Raw genomic sequence first — 10,489 nt, forward strand, 5'->3', positions numbered from 1 at the left:
TGAAAAATAAGATAAAAGAAGTTAGCGCTTTGACACCTCGGTTATTTAAATTATTTAATGTTTAACATTTATAACTTAAATCAAAATTGAAGAAGTTAATATATTTTTTGAAAAGAAAAATTTTGGAAGAAAATAAAAAGTATAGCACTTTTATTTTAAATAAATATATTTTAATTTAATACAAATTTAATTTTTATTATTATAAGTAATATATAATTTTTAATTTAAAATTAAAAAATATGTCTTTTTTTTTCTTCTTCAAAAATTTTCTTCTGAACAATATGTAAGTAAAGTAAAGGAGAATATTTATGCATTACAATAATTCTCTTTTTATAATTGTACTACTAAAAAAATCAATTAACAGATAAAAAAATATCAATTGTGAGGACAATCGTTGTTAATGAGTATAATCTTTATCTAATAAAAAATAAATTGTTAATATTATTTTTTGGTTTATTCTAATAAATAATACATTATAAAAATATTTAATGTATTGATAATACATATTAGCGTTCTTACTAATAAAATTATTTGTTGAAGTAATATATCATTTTAGAAGTATAAATTTATAATATTTAAAATGAATAATATTTTATAGAGTACGCGCATAACCATACGTGGCTCATTGAAAGGGTTGTGTTCACTTTTGTTTCTCCTTTTGGGTAAAAGATTTTAAGTGTAAATACTAACCATTCCTTTATCCCAATTAAGCGATCCCACGCAACTATTGTAACTTGCTATTATTATTTGGTTCATGAGATGATTGAATGTAAAGTCAACATGTAAATATGATATGGAAGCATATGTCGTTTTTATTGTAGTCCAAATTGAAGCACACATCACATGGTCCGTGTGCCAAAGGCTTGATAAGCGGAAGCTGTCCATTACTTTGCCTTCTTCCAAGTTTCAATTTATTTTGGTTGAAAAGTCATTGTGTTGCTAACAGTTAACTTGCTACGTTACATATCTCTAAACAATTTCCACGCTTTTCAAATTATTCATCTCTTTTTTATTTTAACTGTCTAAGGGATAATATGGGCATTATTTTTAATATTATTTTAAAGCTATTTTATAAGAGTCATAATTTCTGATAATATTATATCTCCTAAGTTAGTGACAATTATGAACCACAAAAAAGATTAATCTTATAAATTTTAAGTTTAAGAATACTTATGATCTATGACTTTTTTTTTAAAAAAGAAAAGTGTTTGGTATGCTTAAATTTTCTCATTTTCACAATAATTTTAATGTCAATATTATAGTCAAAAGAAATTTATTTTAAAATATTAGTTTCTGAAAAATATATATTCTTTAAATGAAAAACATAAAATTTTATCTTTCTTAGTTTTATATTTTTAAAAATGTTAAAATTTTGTTTGAGAGTTAAATTTAAAGAGAAGGAGAGAGGGAAAAGAAAAATTTATGTAATATTTATTTTTACGTAAGAGTTTTTAGAAGAGAGAATAAGAATTTATAAATTCTTTAAAATTCATCTAAGTTCATATTTTCTCAGTTTCTTTGATTTAAAAGATTTTTTTATTGGTCCACTTTCTTCTTGTCTCTTCTCTTATTCTTTAAATTCTTTTTTGTCTTTATTTTTTCTAAATACATGTAGTCATGTCACACGAGTAATAGTTGAAAAATATATAGCATGGGGTTTGTTGGTGGAATATTTTAAAATATTTCATTTCAAGTGTTGGAAAGAATTTCTAGCGAAGATTGGAAAGGAAGCTGCTGTAGGTCAGTAGTTGAAAGGAATGATTAATTTATAAGATTAGTTGAAAGCCACAATTAAGTCAAAGAGCTTTTGGATTTGAAAATTGTAGGTATTGAAGAAATTTTCCTGGTCTCCAAATTGAGCGATTTGATTCAAGAATAGATTATGTCTAAGTATCAATCTTTAGAAGGACACCAAAAATTTTTAGTAACGATTGATAAGTGGAATCGTGATCAAATGTGTGGTTCATTTTGAAGAATGATCGAGGAAATGTGTGATCAGGAATAATGTTCAATGGGGTCAGCCAAAATAAATTCAGATCTGATAAAGGATCGATCTCAATTTTATTGAGAACCAGTTGAAGAAGTTGATGAAAAAAGCAAGTAATTATTTTTCTTATAGACATTCTTTTTCAATTTTCAAACATTCACTTAATTGGTCGATCAACTAAAAGTTTTTTAATTTGATTTTTTATTGTTTTGAGTCGCGTATGTATATGAAATTGTTCCTATAAGTTATTAATTTAAAATATGTCTGATGCATGATAGGCGTAGAGGTAACACTTTAGGGCTTATTTATCTTTGTAAACATGTAAATATTAGAAGATTAGCAGTGATAAAAATATGAAAATATGTAGTGAAACAATCTGAAAATGATTGGATTTCATTTAAAGTCATAATATTTCAACTGTTCACAAATATTTTAAGTATAATTTGAATGTAAGGTTTTGCTAATTTGGGACAATAGTTAAAAAATTGAAGGCAATTTTTTTATTAAAAATTACGTTGATTGTATTAAAAATTATAAACAAATGCATTAATAATATTATTTATAAAAAATATTTTTAATTCTTTAACTAGCATTTTAGAGATATTGATTAACATTTACCTTTAATATAATTCTAAAATTGTTATGTTATACCCTCTATTTCATTTGAATTGCTTCTTCTCTTTTATTTTCATTTTCATTTATTCAAAAACAAAATTGAAATTCAGATAGCATCCATTTGACATACAAAACCTTACGGGAAATGATTCCTTCCCAAATTGAATATTGAAATCAAAATTTTCAATAAAATTGTGAAAAATTCTCATAAACAAGCTTTAAAAGCAATATTAGATTCAATTAAACAGAGTAAAATTGAGGAAATTAAAGTAGAAAAATGTTTCATTCTTTTCCATTACGCTAAATTTTACCTAAATTGTGGTTTCATAATTAATATAAGGGTAACTTCAATGCAGGTTCAACATGACACCTTATCTCAATTTTTTGGAAAGGTACTGTCTGTTATAACAGTTGTTTATTAAAGGAAGGAAGGTGAAATTGACTTCAAAAAATTATAAAATGTTCAAATAATGTTTATTAACATGAATTTTGTTTTTTTAAATTAAATTATTAATAAAAATTAAAATTTAAAACCCTATACTATAAATAAAATATTATACTAATATTTACGTATTGTTATTTGCTAATGTATATTAATGTTCAATTCTAACAATTTTACTTTTAGAAAAATTTATACTAACATAACCTAATCCAATAAAGTGTTAATAAATGATAATTATTATTTTTTAATTATAACACAGATGTTGCATCATAATAAGACACCTTATTTCCAAAAGTTTCATATATTTTTTTACACAATTTAATAGTAAGAGAAAATAAGGAATGATAATGCTATTTGAAAATGCACTAAGAAAACTAATCCATGTTGATATGGTTTTTTTTATTAGTATTTCTTTATCTCATCTCTCTCCTTCTTGTTTATACAGGTTACTTTAAATAATTTCTCATATAAAAAAATCATTTATTTTCATTCCGTGATTTTAAAGTTCTTTTTTCTAATTAAACAAGAGTGCATATACTTTTTCTTTGCTTTAGCTGTTTTCTATATAGAAAATTATTAAAGGCACAAGTGGATATTCAAACATTTGGTTCATTCTTCTCTCGAGAGTCATAGCTGATTCTCTCCTCCAGTCTCCAGACACTTGTTTTTACACCTACACACAGCGATTTAAAAAGAGAACGATACTTTAGAAGAGTGATTTTATTTTTTCTATTTAGTATTAATTAAATACATTCAAAATCATAAGTTAAATGTGTCGTAACTTAAAGGAGCATGCCCTATTTCATTATTTCAATCACATGTCAAGAAATGTTAATAATATATTTTAAACATATTCTTAAACACAATTTTTTTAATTAATCTATTTTTCAAAATTTACTTTAATTTTTTAAAAATTAACTAATTATAAAAAGTGTGTTAAATAATGTGCTTAAAAGAGTATTTTATTAGATACCATTTAGGTCATTTATTTTGGAAATGGTTATCCAAAATTATTACAATCAATTTATCACTTTAACTGTAAATAAAATTTAAATGCTTTAATCTTACAAAATTATTATCAATTCACTCTTTCATGCACATCAAATAATATTACCATAGTTTTTCAATATCTTTTGAGTCCCACGATGAATAGAATATAATTCTCATTGTGATATTTAAATCATGAAGCTCTTCTACATTATGAATTATTCTTTTAAGTTGAACATTTTTTATATATTTAAATCATAACAATTGATATTTTTATTAAGAGTTGGATTACAATGAGAGAACTTACTTATAAGTTACCATCAAATTAATATAGATAAAGTAGTCGTTACAGACACAGTTTTTAAAGGAGGTGACAATGTTATAATTCATTAAAAATAATAACAAATTCAATATAGTGCTAGCTTAAGTCATAAGGCTTTTAATATAATGAACTAGTCTTTTAGGTTGATATTTTCCAACAAGTATATCATGGGGAAGGGCAAGTATGAATAGTAAGTATTCATTATGAAGTATTTTTGATGGATAAATATAGTCTCAAATTGAGACAAGTTAAGCTTCAATTAAAATATTACTTTTGTTTTACAAATATATTGAGAATATAGAAGAGAAAGAAAATATTAAAACTTATATCGACTAACCCCAAAATATCAAGGTTATGTCCAATCATTGACTCGTCCTCACAATTTTTACTATGTACAGATTTAATAAACACAGTATTTTTAGACTATCTTACTTTCAGGTATTCTTGTAAATACATCTTTAGACTTCCAACTCTCTATAAAGAAAAAAATAAGATAAGACTGATCAGTATTTACAAAAGACTTGATAAATTATATAAGTTAATATGTTTGTTTACGTTAAAAATATTCATATATTTGTTAGACAAAATGTTTATCTACGAAGGTACAATTTTTTCCCTTGTCAAAAGTATTTTTTTATTATTCTTTTTTTTAAGGAATTAGTGCTTAACGTGTAAAATAAGTAGAAAAAGTACTTTTATCTTTACTAAAATATCATGATTCTACTTTCTTCAAAAATCGATTTATTTCTTTGATTAACTATTGCTTTTATTATGACCATGCAAATTGTTGATTGCGTTATTGTCGTTGTTGTTGTCCTGTAGGTCGATAGTTTTCATGCATCAATCTTTTAATAATTGATGCTTTGAATAATTGCTTATTCTGAAATACTTAACAAACTCATCAAATAATAATATAAAATTAATCCGACTTAATATTTTTTATACATCAAAATCATACAAGACATTCAGTCTTAAGAGTCGTTTTACAAGTAGATATTTGCATATATTTATCAAAAAATAATGAAAAAATAAAAATTTAATTTAAAGTAACTTATATATAAATGAACACTTAAAAGAATAAAAATAGCACAGTATTTTTTTTTTAATAATAATAATAAGACAATATTAAATTCAAGCCTATTCAAAAGCACCATAATATAACAATATGTTAACATCATTTTTGCTTTTATATGCATAAAAATGTTTTAGTAATTTTATGTATACAAATATCAATGGGTTCGCGAACTACAATAAACACACTTACACCCGTTAATAGACAAGTAAAAATGAACCGTTTAATCAAATTCAGTTTGTTTTCATGGATACAAATATATTTATTCTTGTTAGAAATTTTTAATTGTAGATATGATGCGCATGATTAGGTAATTTTGTCATTCCTACTCCTTATGTGGTATATAGGCAGTATTTGAGTATATGAATTAATTAAAATTTATTTAATAATTTCTTATCACATAGAAATTATAATATAAATTTAATCATAAAATTTATAAAAATAAATTTAATTTTTAAATAAAATAACTAATAAATTTATTAAAATAAGTTAAAAATTTTTATATAAATTATGTTATTTTAAAACAAAATTAAATGAATCCTTAAACCATGGGAATCTCGGAGTATTTAAAAGACTAAATGAATGTTAATCAAAATGATTTTATTTATATTTTTAGATGATTGAAGTGTATGTGGGGTAATTCAAATTGAAATAGTTACAAATTAAAAAAATACACACGAGAGGAACATGTTTAACTTTTCACACAAGAACAATTTTTATTGGAGGATTTTTTTTTTCTAAATTACGTTGCATTGACAGCCAAATGTCAACTTAAATCAAATTAGGTTGAGACATATCGTGGTAAAATTTTGTATTTTCTCTTTAATATTTTGTTGACATTATATATTTTTTCAAATTATTTGAATTAGTCATTTTAATTGACCTTATATTTTAAGATTCGTAACGTATATGACAAGTTGTGTAACGTTGATGTGGTGATTATCACCGCATCCTTTGACAATTTTACTTGCTCCCAATTTAATCAATGTAGTCACGTGGATCCATTGTGTGTGCGCGTTCACTCTATTTTTGTTTTCTAAGCAAATTGGTTTAGGATCAACATTGTAATGTTTTTTTATGGAATATTGAAAATGGTTAACTTTTGTTATGTGCGGTTAGAATCAAAATTATACGTTTTTTTAAAAAAATTTGTTAAAATTTTCTAATTGCTAATTAAGATTTCAACTTAATTATAAAAGAATGATTTAAATCTTCATCCGCGTAGTCAATTGACTACGTGTTTGAGTGGCCAAATATGTATATAATTTGTTTTCTTACACACAATTATACTCTAAAGTGAAGGCAGAGAGTGAGAAGTAAAAGAAAAAAAGTTGGAGGCGACGCCAAAATGTACAGTGGACTTGACATGGTTTTCGGTTTCCATCAACAAGTCTCTTGACTCTTGAGTCATCGCGAAATCCAAGGAACATTGGCAGTGATAATGAACTCTCCCCTCACACCAAGTAACCAAATCACATATAAAAGTTTTGGAAAACAAAAGGCAGTGAGTGAGGTTGGCAGAAATCGGGTGCAGGGCAATAGTTGCCTGCTTTAATTTAGAAGTACATGACATAATAGACATACAGAACCACCTATATAATAAAAATAAAAAAAGACCTTTTATAAAGTTACTAACTAGTAAGAGTTTCAAAAATTGAAGTGTCTTATTTATATTATCTCGAGAACTAATTTAAAATAAAAAGTATTTCTTCAAAAAAGGATGTGTTCTTTGAATTGGACTCCACTAAATTAGACTTTTAAAGACAAAATACACTAATAATTATTATTAAAAGTAACTTGAACAATTAATTATACATGTACTTGATATTGATAAAAATCTAAATGATGAATTTATAAATACAGTGTAAATACACTCGATCGACGATAGCTTAGAGGAACCGGATCCGTGTTTCTTAGTGCAGTTACGTGGTGATGTTGGCACATGAATGTGTGTAAGTAGCAGGAGCTTATATTCTTCATATGTGGGTGTGAAAGAAGAACTTGGTGGCGGCATGTAGGAGTGGGGTTGTAAGTAGGTATGTGGTGGCCCCAGTACTTTTGTGGCAATATTAGGGTTCTTTTGTACTCACATCGGTCTTTACTCTTTGAGATGAGTCTCCAAGTCATAACCAAAACCCAATAATAATAGTTGCGTCTTCAGACGGGTATTCCTTTCACCAAAGAGAATCCCAAAGTAGAGATCACGAAACACCTCAAATCATCTTTTGTTTGCTAGCTATAACATGGGTCCACTCACGAAAAATACCCTTGTGCCAATGCCTAACCAACAAATTTTGGGCATACTGTAATATACGCTGCATTGTCCTTTATTTTTTGAATTCCTGATATGGAGTAGAAATTTCAAATTCAATTTTAAGCGCCATTTGTTTTCATTTTTCAAAAGGAAAATAAATTCATGCTGTAATTTAAATTAGACATAGCCATACCCGCGTTTCAAGAAATTTGAATAATGGACTCTTTGGTAGGCAACTACAGTTTTATTTTATTTGTTTTCTTTTATGATGATGCAACTTGCTAGATCTTTGTTTCTGTGATTGGTACATATGAGTTATGCTTGTACTATATATACATATCGATTTCACCTTTGCTATCTTTTTCCTGGTCTCTTTTTGACACATTCTAACTACATTGAATTGTTTAAGAAGGAAATCTTAGTCCTTTTTTCAGTGTTTTCTTCTTTTCAAGTCATTTTCTCCAGGAAAGGAATTGGAGTAAGAAAAGAATGTGACAACCATCCCATGATAACAATATAGAAATAGATGGAGCACACACAAAGGGACCATATACCCGGCCACTTTAAAAAAATAATCCCCTTTAATATTTTATATTGTTTATAGTCCCACCCATATGCATAGACAGGGGGAGTTTAGTATCATATGGTGGCAGTGACCCTTGGGATTACTATGATGTGATGCGTGCCACTTACATTTATGTGTTTACTTCAAAATCAACAGAATCCAAATCCATATAGGGGACAACAGTACGGCTTGTACATGTTTTGCAGTTTATTGGCATAGTTATATGTCTATTGTTATGATAAATACTTGGGGGTTAAATATTCAATGACCTGATTATGACTTAAATTAGGATCGAGACTTTGTAATCTAAAGCTAATTAATTGTTTAATTATAATATCATGTCATACTTCGCCATTGTTTCTCTAGGGAATATCATATCATATCCAAAGTAATTGAATTCCGTGTCACCATCATCATGATGATAACCTCCACCTTATTAGATTCTTGGATTCTATAATGGTTTTACTTTTCTAAATCATATACTAAGGGACATGCATCCAATTATACAGCATAAGTGATTGCTTCATCCAAAGGGAGGAATTTGAACCTTCCAAGTTTCCTTTTGTATTAATTCTCACTTTGAAATAATCATACACTCGTGTGTACACAGATCTTCGTCTATTTCTAATATTATATTATTGCCCAAGACCTTTAAAAAACTTATACATAATTTTTGCATTTTTATCCCCCCGCCTCTCATTCAACCATATTTAATTTCCTTTTTCCTAAGGTCTATCATGAAAAATAAATGCGAAATTTAAAGCGTGGAGCTGGCAAAGAAAAGAGCAATTTAAAGCGTGAAGATGATGTACTTTCCCCTCGAGAAATTAAGAGTATATATAGATTCATTATCAACACGTCAGTTATTTTTGTTCTTCATGTTATATGGTTATATAAAATTTAAAACTTTAAGAGGAATTATATATTCCTGAAATTAGAAAACGAGTCAACTTCGTCAAATCTTCCATGAGAATAAAATAAACGTACTTTGTTTATTTTTCTTTTGTTTAAGAAGAAAAGAAAAAGAAAAAAACCACATGCATCTCCTGCTCAGTTACTCAAGAAAGATTCTATATTATTTTGTACATTCAAGTACACCTTGAAAACTATATATGCTTCTGACATATGAATATTCATAAGTAACATGGCACACCCTTTTGCTCTCGCTTCTACATGTGTCCTTCGGAGATCCAACAAGCTATTACTAGCTGTGAAAACCAGTTTGTTTAATGCCCAGTTGAGTGAGAACAAAAAGTTACAATGAGTTTTCATGAAAAGAATCCAAGAGAAGTATATGAAATCATGAAATAAATACTATTGACATTGATCTCTACGAGAATGACAGCTTGATTACAAAAAGGCCATTCATAGAACCAACTCTATATAGTATATAGTATATTAATAGCGCCTACCAATGCTCTTCTTTCTGGATGGATGATGCATAAGCTACATGAATGAATGTCCCCAACTTCGAAAATTTAGTCCCATTAACATCACAGGCCTTAAATCTGTCACTGCTCATTCTTACACAATAATAGTTACTGATGGTGATTGAGAGCTTTTCCAGGATGTAGAAAATGGTCGTTGCTGTCCTGAATTTATTTAATTATTATGGTCATTTTGCGTCTTTCCATGCAAATGATGGGATTACCTCATACACACTCGAAAGGGTTATTAATTCCTAATTATTTATCTGTTCAGTCGTTTCTTTTCTTTTCTAATTCTAGCACCTTTTTTTTCATTCTTTTTTACTAGTTATTGTTTTAAAATTTATTTTTATTTATCTGTGTTTCTTAAAAATTTAAGATATTATTAGTTTTATGTTATTAATTATATTCTTAACTTAAAATAAAATAATAATTAATTAATAAGAGATAAAAAGATTATAACATGAAATTATATGATAATTTTAATAAAAATAAGAATATTAAATTTTTTCATAAATTCCTATTCAGAATATTAAAGTAACATAAAAAATTAGAAGACATACATAATAATAATTTAATAGATGAAACTGTTGAATCACTCTATAGTTATTTTATTTTTATTTTTTATTTTTTGCATCTAAGTTATCCTTTGGGTGTCATCAAAGATTATGGAGGAAAAAAAGTAGAGAAGAGTTTGCATTTAGGGGTTTCAGTTTTTTGAGGCTAAGGAAACTTGAGAGAGAATAAGAATATTAAAAAAAATAAATACAAATAAGGATATTCTTAAATTGAAATTACAATTTTGTTAATTATGTATT

Source organism: Abrus precatorius, unplaced genomic scaffold (genome assembly GCF_003935025.1).
Source record: "Abrus precatorius isolate BTA unplaced genomic scaffold, Abrus_2018 Scaffold7, whole genome shotgun sequence".
Taxonomy (NCBI): Eukaryota; Viridiplantae; Streptophyta; class Magnoliopsida; order Fabales; family Fabaceae; genus Abrus; species Abrus precatorius.